The sequence below is a fragment of the Cetorhinus maximus genome, unplaced genomic scaffold (assembly GCF_964194155.1).
Source record: "Cetorhinus maximus unplaced genomic scaffold, sCetMax3.hap1.1 HAP1_SCAFFOLD_402, whole genome shotgun sequence".
Lineage (NCBI taxonomy): Eukaryota > Metazoa > Chordata > Chondrichthyes > Lamniformes > Cetorhinidae > Cetorhinus > Cetorhinus maximus.
In genome coordinates this window covers 152498-167102 of record NW_027596348.1, presented here as the reverse complement: position 1 = coordinate 167102, position 14605 = coordinate 152498, and the positions used below count along the sequence as shown (strand labels likewise).

Below are 14605 nucleotides of genomic sequence, written 5' to 3'. Positions count from 1 at the left end.
CGGTGGGACAGGGACATACCCAGGGATGGTGATGGACACATCTGGGACAATGGCTCTGAGGCATGACTCTGTGAAAATGATTATGCTGGAGCTACAGGACCTGAATGTGGCCCTGCCATTGTCTGACCTCCCCCTTCCCTCCCTGTCAATGTGGAGACTCACCGATCCGAGTGAGAAATGAGACACGGACAAGAGGCGGTGACCAACGCAGCCAGTTTTATTCACATGATCCAGGAACCAGTGGGTCAGGGGGCACGGGCCCTACACAGTCCGTGGAGCCTCAAGGCAGTGCTGGATTCACAGGCCTTTGAACTGGGTCTGGAGTCACTGGCCTTGGCCTCCCACCGCTGCTTCATCCGATTTCGAGTGGCTTCCATACGCAGCATTCGCACGTCCAATAGCACTTGTTGGGTATCAAAGTCTCCCATCTAAGGCAGCGATATTCTCGACAGGTGCCCGCTATTTCGTTACATCCAAAGGAATATCCTGAAATGCAGAAAGGAATCCGCTGTTGATACCACCAGTAAGGACCCTCGACTCTCTCTCAATCATTTATTATGTGTCACCCTAAATGGTGAAGTCCCCCTTTCACTGCCACATCCCGATATTACACAATCGTCAGTTTGGTCTGTCAGGTCTAGACAAAGGACATGGAAGACAGTACAGCGCACAGGGCTCTATGGGACGTCTAACCAAGGGATATGGAGAGCAGAACTGTACCCAGTGGACCAACTGTGGTCTAAGCGAGGGATATGGACCCCAGAAGTGTGAACAGAGCCCCAGATGTGGTCTAACCAAGGGAAATCGAGACCAGAAGTTTGCACATTGCTCCAGATGTGGTATAACAGAGGGATATGGAGAGCAGAACTGTGCACAGTGCACCAAATGTGGTCTAACCAATGGATATGAAGACCAGATTTGTGCACAATGCTCCAGCTGTAATCCATTCGAGGATTAAGGAAACCAGGACTGTGCACAATGTTCCAAGTGTAACCAGGCCACGGGAAATGGAGACCAGAACTGTCCACAGCGCAGCAAGTGTGGTCTAACCGTGGGATATGAAGATGAGAACTGTGAACAGTGGCCCAGATGTGGTCCAATCGAAGGTTTGGAGACCAGAACTGTGAACAGTGTACAAGTGTGGTCAACTGAGGGATAGGGGGACCAGGACTGTGCACAGTGCTCCGAGTGTGGCCGAACAGAGGGATATGGAGAACAGGGCTGCGCAAAATGCTTCAAGTGCCGTAAAACGAGGGATAGTGAGACCAGAACTGTGCACAGTGCTCCGAGTGTGGTGTAACCGAGGGATAGTGAGACCAGAACTGTGCACAGTGCTCCGAGTGTGGTGTAACCGAGGGATATGGAGACCAGAACTGTCCACAGCGCTCCTAGTGGGTCAGGCCAGGGGTTATGGATCCCAGAACTGTGTATAGTGCTCTAAGTGTGGTCTAACCGAGCGAAAAAGAGACCAGAACTGTGCACAGTGCTCCAAGCGTCGTCAACCGAGGTATATGGGGGCCAACGCTGTGCACAGTGCTCCGAGTATGGTCCAAATGAGGGAATTTGAAACAGAACTATGCACAGAGCTCCATGTGTGGCCAGGCCAAAGAATATGGAGAGCAGAACTGTGCACAATGATCCAAGTTTGGTCTAACTGAGGATTATGGAGACCAGAACTGTGCACAGTGCTCCGAGTGTGGTCTATCCTTTGTGGGGCCAGTGTATCACTCTCTTCTCCCAATGAGACCATGATCTTTCTCAGGTGTGTCTGAGCTCACCCACAGGTACAGCCTCCACTCTCCCCTTCTAGAGAACCTAGCTCCTCTCCCACCCGCCCTCACACATCTTAATTGCCTCCCCACTCGGTACCTCCAACCCTGGAAATTCTGCTCTCTATTAATTCATTCCCACAACCCTCCATCCATTCCCTCTTCCCAGGGGTCCTGTCTTTGTTTATCCCTCACTGCCGTCTATCTGCACAGACTGGATGGGCTGACTGTCTTCCTGAGCTGTGATGACTCTATGAACCTCCCTTTAATGGGTCTTATATTGACTCCCAGTGATGGGCATTAGCTGGAGAATAAACTACTCTCCTGTATCCAGCAGTGGGAGGAAAGTTTGGAGATGTCTGGAATGCAATGTGTGTATAAAGAGTTCCATGTCGGACATCAGAGCTAAAGCACACATCAGTCACTTAGAGCAGTTTACCGGCCTGTTAAATATTTGCCTGGAACACGGAACTGACCGGACACCAGGTGCCATCCTGTCTGACAGTCTTGAACAAGGTGTGAGGATCTGACAGGAATGAATCAGCACAGGATAGGGTCCAGCAGCTCACTGCCCGTCTGTGTGGACAATACACAGGCTTTAATCTTCTAAATATCCTCAGCAGCCCCTCCAGGGCCCTCACATTCTCCCTCATGTGTGGTGATCAGAGCTGGATGTATTAATCTAGCTGCGGTCTAACCAGGGCTTTATAATTGTTCAGAGTATCTTCTCCTGATTTTGTCCGCAGTACCTGTATTTTTGAGTGTCAGATAATGACCATCTGCAACAAGGGAGAATCTAACCATCGCCCCATGACGTTCAATGCCATTACCATCACTGAATCCCCCGCTAAAATCATCCTGGGACTTACCATTGACCGAAAACTGAACTGGACCAGCCATATAAATTCTGTGGCTTGAAGATCAGGTCAGAGGCTGGGAATCCTGAAGAGAGTTACTCACCTCCTGACTCCCCAAATCCTGCCCACTATCGACAAGGCACCAGTCAGGAATATGATGGAATACTCCCCACTTGCCTGGATGAGTGCGGCTCCCACAACACTCAAGAAGCTCGACACCATCCAGGACAAAGCAGCCCCGCATGATTGTTACCCAATCCACAAACATTCACTCCCTCCACCACCGATGCACTGAGTCACTGCCGGTGGGACAGGGACATACCCAGGGATGGTGATGGACACGTCTGGGACAATGGCTCTGAGGCATGACTCTGTGAAAATGATTATGCTGGAGCTACAGAACCTGAATGTGGCCCTGACATTGTCTGACCTCCCCCTTCCCTCCCTGTCAATGTGGAGACTCACCGATCCGAGTGAGAAATGAGACACGGAGAAGAGGCGGTGACCAACGCAGCCAGTTTTATTCACATGATCCAGGAACCAGTGGGTCAGGGGGCACGGGCCCTACACAGTCCGTGGAGCCTCTAGACGGTGCAGGAGTCACGGGCCTTGATGACCCAAACGTGATTCCTCCTTTTATGATTCGCTTCGCCGCGCAGCATTCATACAACCAATAGCACTTGTGGCGTGTCAAACCCTCGTTTCTGCAGCACTGTCCACATTGACAGGTGCCCCCTTTAATTCTGTCACATGCAGAGAAATAACCTGAAATGCAGAAAGGAATCCACTGTTGATGCCACCAGTAAGGCACCTTGACTCTCCCTCAAACATTTATTATGTATCACCCTAAATGTTGAAGTCCCCCTTTCACTGCCAAAACCCGATATTGCACTATTGCCTGTTTGGTCTGTGAGGCCTAGACAAAGGAGAAGGAGAACAGGACTACTCACAGCGTTCGATGGGTGGACTAACCAAGCGAAATGGAGAGCAGAACTGAGCACAGTGCTCCAAGTGTGGTCCAACTGATGGATTTCGAGACCAAAATTGTGCACAATGCTCCAAGTGTGGCCAGGCCAAGGGATATGGAGAGCAGAACTGCACACAGTGCACCAAATGAGGTCTGACCAATGGATATGAAGACCAGATTTGTGCCCAGTGCTACAGCTGTAATCCAATCGAGGAATAAGGAAACCAGAACTGGGCCCAGTGCTCCAAGTGTAACCAGGAATGGGAAATGGAGACCAGAACTGTCCACAGTGCAGCAAGTGTGGTCTAACCGTGGGATATGAAGATGAGAACAGTGAACAGTGGCCCAGATGTGGTCTAATCGAGGGTTTGGAGACCCGAACTGTGAACAGTGTCCAAGCGTGGTCAAACGAGGGATTTGGAGAGCAGAACTGTGCACAGTGCTCCATGTGTGGCCTCACCATGGATAATGGAGTCCGGAATTGTGCACAGTGCTCCAAGTGTAACCAGGACAAGGGATATGGAGACCAGAACTGTCCACAGTGCAGCAAGTATGGTCTAACTGTGGGATATGAAGACGAAAACTGTGAACAGTGGCCCAGATGTGGTCCAATCGAGGGTTTGGAGACCAGAACTGTGAACAGTGTCCAAGCGTGGTCAACCGAGGGATATGGAGGACAAAAGTGTGCACAGTGCTCCGAGTGTTGGTCAACCGAGGTATATGGAGACCGAAACTGTGCACAATGATCTGAGTGGAGTCTAAATGACGGATATGGAGACCAGGACTGTCCACAGTTCTCCACGCGTGGTACACCCGAGGTTAAATGAAACCAGAACTGCTCACAGGGCTCCAGGTTTGGTCTAAACAATGGATATGGCGGCCAGAACTGTGCACAGTGCTCCAAGCACATTCTAACCGAAAAGTAGGGAGACCAGGTATGTGTACAGTGCTCCAGATGTGGTCCAAATGAGGGATATTGAGACCAGAACTGTTGACAGTGCTCCAAGTGGGTCAGGCCAAGGGATATGGAGGCCGGAACTGTCCACAGTGCTCCAAGTTTGGTCTAACTGAGCATTATGGAGACCAGAACTGTGCACAGTGCCCCGAGTGTGGTCTATCCTTTGTAGGGCCAGTGTATCACTCTCTTCTCCCAATGAGACCATGATCCTTCTCTGGTGTGACTTAGCTCACCCACAGGTACAGCATCTACCCTCCCCTTCTCGAGTACCTAGCTCCTCTCCCAACCGTCCCCTCACATCTTAATTGCTGCCCCACTCGATAACTCCAACCCTGGAAATTCTGCTCTCGATTTGCTCATTCCCACAATCCCCTATCCGATCTCTCTTCCCAGGGGTCCTGTCTTCATTTATCCCTCACTGCCATCTATCTGCATGGACTGGATGGGCCGAATGGCTTCCTGAGCCGTGATGACTGGATGAACCTCCCTTTATTGGGTATTTAATAGTCTCCCAGTGATGGGTGTTAGCTGGAGACTAAACTACTCTCCTGTGTCCACGAATGGGATGAAAGTTTGGGGATGTCTGGAATGCAATGTGTGGATAAATACTGTGGTTACAAGAGCAGGTTAGAAGCTGAGAATCCTGCAGAGAGTAACTCACCTCCCGACTCCCCAAATCCTGTCCATTATCGACAAGGCACCAGTCAGGAATATGATGGAATACTCCCCACTTGCCTGGATGAGTGCGGCTCCCACAACACTCAAGTAGAACGACACCATCTGGGACAAAGCAGCCCCGCTTGATCAGCACCCCATCCACAAACATTCATTCCCTCCACCACCGATGCACAGTAGCAGCAGTGTTTACCATCTACAAGATTCACTGCAGCGACTCACCAAGGGTCCTTCGATAGCGCTGCCCAAATCCACCTCCTCTACCATCTAGAAGGACAAGGGCAGCAGACACATGGGAACACCAACACCTGGAAGTTCCCCTCTGAGCCACTCACCATTCTGACTTGGAAATATATCGGTCGTTCATTCACTGTCGCTGGGTCAAAATCTTGGAACTCCCTCCCTAACAGCTCTGTGGATGTACCTACACCACAGGGACTGCAGCGGCTCACCACCACCTTCTCAAGGGGCAATTTGGGAGGGGCATTAAATGCTGACCTAGCCAGCGATGCACACATTCCATGAATGAATTTTAAACAATGAATCCCAATACCCTCCACGCTTCACTAACTGCTCTCTCATCCTGCCCTGCCAAATGTCAAAGATAAAATTTCGGAACACCCCATATCCCTCTGTCTCTGAACGCTCTTTAAAATTGTGTCATGTAGCCCATAATGCCTCTCCCTATTCCTTCTGTCAAAATGCATCACATCATACCCTTCTCTACAAAATTCCATCTGCCACTTTTCTGCCCATTCTGCCCTCCTATACCCTTCTATCGTCCTCACTGGTTGCCATGACTTCAAGTATTGTTTCAGCGACAAGTTTTGGAATGTCACCGTATTCCTGATGTCAGTAATTTGGGGAATAGCACTGTCTACATGCTCCAATCTGACAAACAGCCCTTTACTCCAAGAGAACTTGTGCTGGATCATCGGCTGAGGGAGGGCAGTAGACGAGAATCAGAAGGATCCATTTTCTTGCCCATGTTTGACCTGATGTCATGAGTCAATATTGAGGACTCCAATCGAAACTCCCTCCCACCTGCATAGCACTGAGTCACTGCCGGTGGGACAGGGACATACCCAGGGATGGTGATGGACACGTCTGGGACAATGGCACTGAGGCATGACTCTGTGAGAATGATTATGCTGGAGCTACAGGACCTGAATGTGGCCCTGCCATTGTCTGACCTCCCCCTTCCCTCCCTGTCAATGTGGAGACTCACCGATCCGAGTGAGAAATGAGACACGGACAAGAGGCGGTGACCAACGCAGCCAGTTTTATTCACATGATCCAGGAACCAGTGGGTCAGGGGGCACGGGCCCTACACAGTCCATGGAGCCTCTAGACGGTGCTGGAGTCACGGGACTTTGATTTGGGTCTGGAGTCACTGGCCTTGTCTTCCCATCGCTGCTTCATCGTTTAAAGAATTCCTTCTCCACACAGCATGCATAACCCCCGGAGCACTTGAACGGGAACAAAACCTCGTTTCTTCGGCAGTAATCTAGTCGACATCTGGCCCCTCGTATTCTGTCACATCCATAGGAATATCCTGAAATGCAGAAAGGAATCCTCTGTGAAGCCAGCAGTAAGGACCCTCGACTCTCACTCAAACATTTATTATGTGTCACCCTAAGTGGTGAAGTCTCCCTTTAACTGCCACATCCCGATATTGGACGATTGTCAGTTTGGTCTGTGAGGTCTAGCCAAAGGACATGGTGAACAGAACAACGCATAGGGCTCTATGGGACACCTAGCCAAAGGATATGGAGAGCAGAACTGTACCCAGTGGACCAACTGTGGTCAACCGAGGGATGTGGAGACCAGAACTGTGAACAGTGCTCCAGATGTGGTATAACTGAGTTTTATGGAGAGCAGAACTGTGCGCTGTGCTCCAAGTGTGGTCTAACCGAGTGATATGGAGACCTGAACTGTAATTAAAATCTACAATACCTTCGAATATTTTTTGCAATTTTAAGATTCCGTGGGGTTAATTGTGGAGGTTGGAGCACAGTTAAATAAAAATATCTATAATTTACAATCATTTCAAGCATTCCCACGCTAAGATTGATGGGTTTTGGTACCAAGGTACGGTTCATGTTCCAGAACCAAGCTGCAGAAATGGATTTAAACACAGATCAACAATGATCCAATCGAATGGCAGCACATGTTTGAATGGGTGAATGGCCTATTCCTGTTCCTGTGAATGGTTTCATAGATTGGCGACTGAGAGATTCACTGACCTGCGTAAATATAGTTTTCAGCGATGATGTTTCCCAGCACCAGGAGCACCAGCACCAAGAGCAGTGCTTTCCTCATCTTCCACTGAGCTCCTCAGAGCCACGCTGAACTGCCTGGGCTACAGGAGCTCTTTATATGAACTCAGAGTATAATCTGTAGTTAATAATCACACACACACACCCACACAGACACGGTGAAGATTGGCTCCACCTTGAATACTTTGAAGGGATGGGTCACTCACTGAGAGTAACAGTAACTGGAATCAGTGATTAAATGTGTCTCGCTGGGCGATTATGTGTTAATCAACAGAGACGGCCCTGTGTAAGGATTGAACTGGGGAAGGTTTGTAGAAATATCTTTCTGCGATTAAGGTAAGAATAATACAGCAGAGAAGAGGGCCATTTGGCCCATCGAGGCTGTGTTGTCTCTCTGAAGCAACTATCCAATTATTCCCACGCTGCTTTCCTCTGTCAATATCCCGGCTGTTTTGATTGGCCCTCATGATCCACCCAATAGCGTCAGGTGTCCCCACACCCACCCCTTTCAGTTCCCCTGCCCTTACACTGAATCTACTCTCCAATGTACAGGTCGCCAGAGAATAACTGGCAATGGCTTCTCTTTCTGTTCCCCCGCCCGAACCTCTGGTGTCCCCCAAGGATCTACACCACACCCTCCACACCTCCCCATACCCAAAACCCCACCTCCCACAACCTACAACCTCATCAACCCCACACCTCAACCACACAAACCCCACACCCACACCCACACCCCCACCACCCCCCTCCCACACAACCCCACCAGCCCCACACCCACAGCCTCACGAGAACTGAGCACAGGGCTCCTGGTGTGGCCTAAAAGAGTGACATGGAGACCAGAATTGTGCACAGTGCTCCAAGTGTGGTCTAACTGAGGTATATAGAGACCAGAACTGTGCATAGTGCTCCGAGTGTGGTCTAACTGAGGTATATAGAGACCCGAACTGTGCACAGTGCTCCAAGTGTGGTCTAACCGAGGTGTATAGAGACCAGACCTGTGCTCAGTGCTCCAAGTGTGGTCTAACCGAGGTGTATAGAGACCAGAACTGTGCACAGTGCTCCAAGTGTGGTCCAACCAAGGTGTATAGAGACCAGAACTGTGCACAGTGCTCCAAGTGTGGTCTAACCGAGGGATATAGAGACCAGAACTGTGCTCAATGCTCCAAGTGTTGTCCAACATAGGGATATAGAGACTAGAACTGTGCTCAGTGCTCCAAGTGTGGTCCAACCTAGGGATATAGAGACCAGAACTGTGCTCAGTGCTCCAAATGTGGTCCAACGTAGGGATATAGAGACTAGAACTGTGCTCAGTGCTCCAAGTGTGGTCTAACTGAGGGATATAGAGACCAGAACTGTGCTCAGTACTCCAAGTGTGGTCTAACCGAGGGGTATAGGGACCAGAACTGTGCTCAGTGCTCCAAGTGCGGTCTAACCGATGATTAAGGAGGCAGGAATTGTGCAGAATGCTCCAAATGTGTTCTGGCCGGGGCACATGGAGACCAGGTCCGGGCACCACGATAATGACACAACTTCTATCTTCGCTTGAACATATAGAAAAGTCAAAAATTGGCTCAAAGGAGCTGACTAAACAAAACGGACACTGACCCCAGCGGCAGATATCAGGGCCTGTTGCCCCGAAGAGTTTTGTTGTATCGACCGTCTTAAAGGAGGGGAGAGAGAGTTGGAGCGATTTACACAGGTCATTCCCCCGCTTTGACCCCAGTCAGCTGAGGGCTCATCTGTCAATGGTGGATCACTTCAACACTGGGAATACACAGGAGAGCAGAACTGGAGAATCACAGATATCTGGAAAGCTGTTGGGTCTGGGGGAGGGGGGGATGTCAGAGATATGGAGGGGGGCGAGGCCATGCAGGAGTTTGGAAACACAGGCCAGGGTTCTAGGTGCCCTCCCACCCGGCAGGACATTACAGTCCCAGCGGAGTGAACGGAGATTGAAATGTCTGACCACATCCACCAGGGGGAGACACACTGCGGCAGGGCCATAAAACACTGACCAATGTCCAATTGGAGGAACAGTTGGAGAGTATCCCCCTCAACTGTGGTCAACTGAATGATATGGAGACCATGACTGTGCACAGTGCTCCGGGTGTGTTCTAACTGACGGAGATGGAGATGGAGAGGGTTGTAGAAGATGGGAGAGGTTACGGAGATGGAGAGGGTTGTAGAAGATGGGAGAGGTTACGGAGATGGAAAGGGTTGTAGAAGATGGGAGAGGTTACGGAGATAGAGAGGGTTGTAGAAGATGGGAGAGGTTAAGGAGATGGAGAGGGTTGTAGAAGATGGGAGAGGTTACGGAGATGGAGAGGGTTGTAGAAGATGGGAGAGGTTACGGAGATGGAGAGGGTTGTAGAAGATGGGAGAGGTTACGGAGATGGAGAGGGTTGTAGAAGATGGGAGAGGTTACGGAGATGGAGAGGGTTGTAGAAGATGGGAGAAGGTACAAAGATGGAGAGGGTTGTAAACGATGTGATAGATTACGGGGATAGAGAGGGTTTTGGGGCTAGAGAGGGTTACAGGGATAGAGAGAGTTGTGGGTCTGGAGGGGGTTATGGGGATAGAGAGAGTTGTGGGTTTGGAGGGGGTTACGGGGATAGAGAGAGTTGTGGGTCTGGAGGGGGTTATGGGGATAGGGAGGGTTGTGGGTCTGGAGGGGGTTATGGGGATACAGAGAGTTGTGGGGCTGGAGGGGGTTATGTGGATAGAGACAGTTGTGGGTCTGGAGGGGGTTGTGGGGATAGAGAGAGTTGTGGGTCTGGAGGGGGTTATGGGGATAGAGAGAGTTGTGGGTCTGGAGGGGGTTATGGGGATAGAGAGAGTAGTGGGTCTGGAGGGGTTTATGGGGATAGAGAGAGGTGTGGGTCTGGAGGGGGTTATGGGGATAGAGAGAGTAGTGAGTTTGGAGGGGTTTATGGGGATAGTGAGGGTTTTGGGTCTGGAGGGGGTTACGGGGATAGAGAGAGCTGTGGGGCTGGAGGGGGTTACGGGGATAGAGAGAATTGTGGGTCTGGAGGGGGTTAGGGGATAGGGAGGGTTGTGGGGCTGGAGGGGGTTACGGGGATAGTGAGGGTTGTGGGGCTGGAGTGGGTTATGGGGATAGAGAGAGTTGTGGGGCTGGAGGGGGTTATGGGGATAGAGAGAGTTTGGGGCTGTTGGGGGTTACGGGGATAGAGAGAGTTGTGGGTCTGGAGGGGGTTATGGGGATTAGGAGAGTTGTGGGTCTGCAGGGGGTTATGGGGATAGAGAGAGTTATGGGTCTGGAGGGGGTTATGGGGATAGAGAGGGTTGTGGGTCTGGAGGGGGTGATGGGGATTGGGAGAGTTGTGGGTCTGGAGGGTGTTATGGGGATAGAGAGGGTTGTGGGCCTGGAGGGGGTTATGGGGATAGAGAGGGTTATGGGGATAGAGAAAGTTGAAGGTCTGGAGGGGGTTTTGGGGATAGGGAGAGTTGTGGGTCTGGAGGGGGTTACGGGGATAGAGAGAGTTGTGGGCCTGGAGGGGGTTATGGGGATAGAGAGAGTTGTGGGTCTGGAGGGGGTTATGGGGATAGAGAGAGTTGTGGGTCTGGAGGGGGTTACGGGGATAGAGAGAGTTGTGGGGCTGGAGGGGGTTATGGGGATAGAGAGAGTTGTGGGGCTGGAGGGGGTTATGGGGATAGAGAGAGTTGTGGGGCTGGAAGGGTTTACAAGGATAGAGAGAGTTGTGGGTCTGGAGGGGGTTATCGGGATAGAGAGAGTTGTGGGGCTGGAGGGGGTTATGGGGATAGAGAGAGTTGTGGGTCTGGAGGGGGTTATGGGGATAGAGAGAGTTGTGGGTCTGGAGGGGGTTATGGGGATAGAGAGAGTTGTGGGTCCTGAGGGGGTTATGGGTATAGAGAGATTTGTGGGTCCTGAGGGGGTTACAGGGATAGAGAGAGTTGTGGGTCTGGAGGGGGTTATGGGGATAGAGAGAGTTGTGGGGCTGGAGGGGGTTATGGGAATAGAGAGAGTTTGGGGCTGTTGGGGTTACGGGGATAGAGAGAGTTGTGGGTCTGGAGGGGGTTATGGGGATTAGGAGAGTTGTGGGTCTGCAGGGGGTTATGGGGATAGAGAGAGTTGTGGTTCTGGAGGGGGTTATGGGGTTTGAGAGAGTTGTGTGTCTGGAGGGGGAGACGGGGATGGAGAGAGTTGTGGGTCTGGAGGGGGTTATGGGGATAGAGAGAGTTGTGGGTCTGGTGGGGGTTATGGGGATAGAGAGAGTTGTGGGTTTGGAGGGGGTTATGGGGATAGAGAGGGTTGTGGGTCTGGAGGGGGTTATGGGGATAGAGAGGGTTGTGGGTCTGGAGGGGGTTATGGGGATAGAGAGAGTTGTGGGTCGGGAGGGGGTTATGGGGATAGAGAGAGTTGTGGGTCTGGTGGGGGTTATGGGGATAGAGAGAGTTCTGGGGCTGGAGGGGGTTATGGGGATACAGAGGGTTGTGGGGCTGGAGAGAGTTATGGGGATAGAGAGGGTTGTGGGTCAGGAGGGGGTTACGGGGATTGGGTGAGTTGTTGGTCTGGAGGGGGTTATGGGGATAGAGAGAGTTGTGGGTCTGGTGGGGGTTATGGGGATAGAGAGAGTTGTAGGTCTGGAGGGGGTTACAGGGATAGAGTGAGTTGTGGGGCTGGAGGGGGTTATGGGGATACAGAGGGTTGTGGGTCTGGAGGGGGTTACGGGGATTGGGAGAGTTGTGGGGCTGGAGGGGGTTATGGGGATAGAGAGAGTTGTGGGTCTGGAGGGGGTTATGGGGATAGAGAGAGTTGTGGGTAGGGAGGGGGTTATGGGGATACAGAGAGTTGTGGGTCTGGAGGGTGTTATGGGAATAGAGAGAGTTGTGGGTCTGGAGGTGGTTATGGGGATAGAGAGAGTTGTGGGACCGGAGGGGGTTATGGGGATAGAGAGAGTTGTGGGTCTGGAGGGTGTTATGGGGATAGAGAGAGTTGTGGGGCTGGAGGGGGTTATGGGGATAGACAGGGTTGTGGGTCTGGAGGGTGTTACAGGGATAGAGTGAGTTGTGGGGCTGGAGGGGGTTATGGGGATATAGAGAGTTGTGGGGCTGGAGGGGGTTAGGGGGATAAAGAGAGTTGTGGGGCTGGAGGGGGTTAGGGGGATAGAGAGAGTTGTGGGTCTGGAGTGGGTTATGGGGATAGAGAGAGTTGTGGGTCTGGGGGGCGTTATGGGGCTGGAGAGAATTGTGGGTCTGGAGGGGGTTATGGGGATAGAGAGAGTTGTGGGGCTGGAGGGGGTTATGGGGATAGAGAGAGTTGTGGTTCTGGAGGGGGTTATGGGGATAGAGAGAGTTGTGGGACTGGAGGGGGTTATGGGGATAGAGAGAGTTGTGGGTCTGGACGGGGTTATGGGGTTAGAGAGAGTTGTGGGTCTAGAGGGGGTTATGGGGATAGAGAGAGTTGTGGGTCTGGAGGGGGTTATGGGGATAGAGAGAGTTGTGGGGCTGGAGGGGGTTTTGGGGATAGAGAGAGTTGTGGGTCTGGAGGGTGTTATGGAGATAGAGAGAGTTGTTGGTCTGGAGGGGTTTATGGGGATAGAAAGAGTTGTGAGTCTGGAGATGGTTATGGGGATAGAGAGATTTGTGGGTCTGGAGGGGGTTATGGGGATTGAGAGAGTTGTGGGTCTGGAGGGGGTTATGGGGATAGAGAGAGTTGTGGGGCTGGAGGGGGTTATGGGGATAGAGAGAGTTGTGGGTGTGGAGGGGGTTATAGGGATTGAGAGAGTTGTGGGTCTGGAGGGGGTTATGGGGATAGAGAAGTTGTGGGGCTGGAGGGGTTTATGGGGATAGAGAGAGTTCTGGGTCTGGAGGGGGTTATGGGGATAGAGAGAGTTGTGGGGCTGGAGGGGGTTATGGGGATAGAGAGAGTTGTGGGTCTGGAGGGGGTTACGAGGATAAGGAGGGTTGTGGGTCTGGAGTGGGTTTTGGGGATAGAGAGAGTTGTGGAGCTGGAGGGGGTTATGGGGATAGAGTTGTGACCCCTGGGGGAACTTACAGAGATACAGGGTCTTGTAGGGTCTGGCGGTATTTCTTTGATGGGCAGTTATGAAACGCCTGCGGGATGTTACGGAGAGACAGACGGTTGTCGGGGCTGGAGATTTTCACAGGGACCGGGAACGTTTTGAGGGTGGGAGGAGGTTACTCCTGTCTGGGCCTCTCGAGGGATGTGGAGGGGATTTGGGTGCGAGAATGAGAATGAGAAGGGGGCTGGTGTCATTCCCACTCCAACATTCTCCCTTTGCTTTCCCTGAGCAGCGATGGGGAGGGAAAGGGGGTGAAATATCTCCACAACCCTGCTCTCTACCCCCTGCACCCTAACAACCACCCAGAGAATCAAAGAGTTCGAGATGGACATTGTTCCCAAATCGCTGCTGGGGACGGGGAGGTCGCTACTCACCCATGACCTGGACATCCTGAGCGACCAGCAGGAGAGCGAGAACCAGGATCAGAGTCTTCATCATCTTCAGCAGAGTCCGTCCGTGTCAGGAGCAGAGACCAGGAGACTCCGGACTGTGTGTGTGTGTGTGTGTGTGTGTGGGGAGTCACAGAGAGAGCTCGGGGGAATTTATCATTCCAGAGACGGGGAGTGACTCATGCCTAGGGAAATATCTTCTCTCAATGTGAGTCCTGATTGGCCGTTGGGCTCAGGGAGCAAGACGATGGGTGTGGGACAACTCCGGGTTTCATCCCGAGGGACCTGGACTCATGTTCATCCCGTGAGCAATTCCGTCTGTTGAAACACAGGGTTCAGTGGGGGTGACGACAGATCCAGTCCAGGGAAATTCCTGGGCTCTCAAAAGGAAACAGGGGCGAAACTGGACCTGAACATGGGGCTGCCTTTAAAAAGGAGCAAATTCAGGCACTCGAGCAACACGAGGGTGGAGGGCGACCCCATAATGAACAAAGTCCCAGTCCCCACGCTGATCGTATAACAACCCTGGACACAATCCCCACACTGAACACAGTCCCCACACTGAACACAGTCCCCAAGATGAACACAGTCCCCACACCGAACACAATCCCCACACTGAACACAATCCCCACACTGAAGAGAACCC

At 51.9% G+C, this 14605-nt stretch overlaps 1 long non-coding RNA gene across 1 annotated transcript; it reads right to left on the bottom strand.

Annotated features, from left to right (window-relative positions):
• Window positions 1-198: 198 nt before the first annotated feature.
• Window positions 199-14064, bottom strand: LOC144673610 (uncharacterized). Its single transcript, XR_013574392.1, has 2 exons — window positions 13945-14064; window positions 199-486 (listed from the first exon to the last, which is right to left on the bottom strand). It is a non-coding gene; the product is annotated as an uncharacterized LOC144673610 (long non-coding RNA).
• Between the last annotated feature and the right edge of the window lie 541 nt (window positions 14065-14605).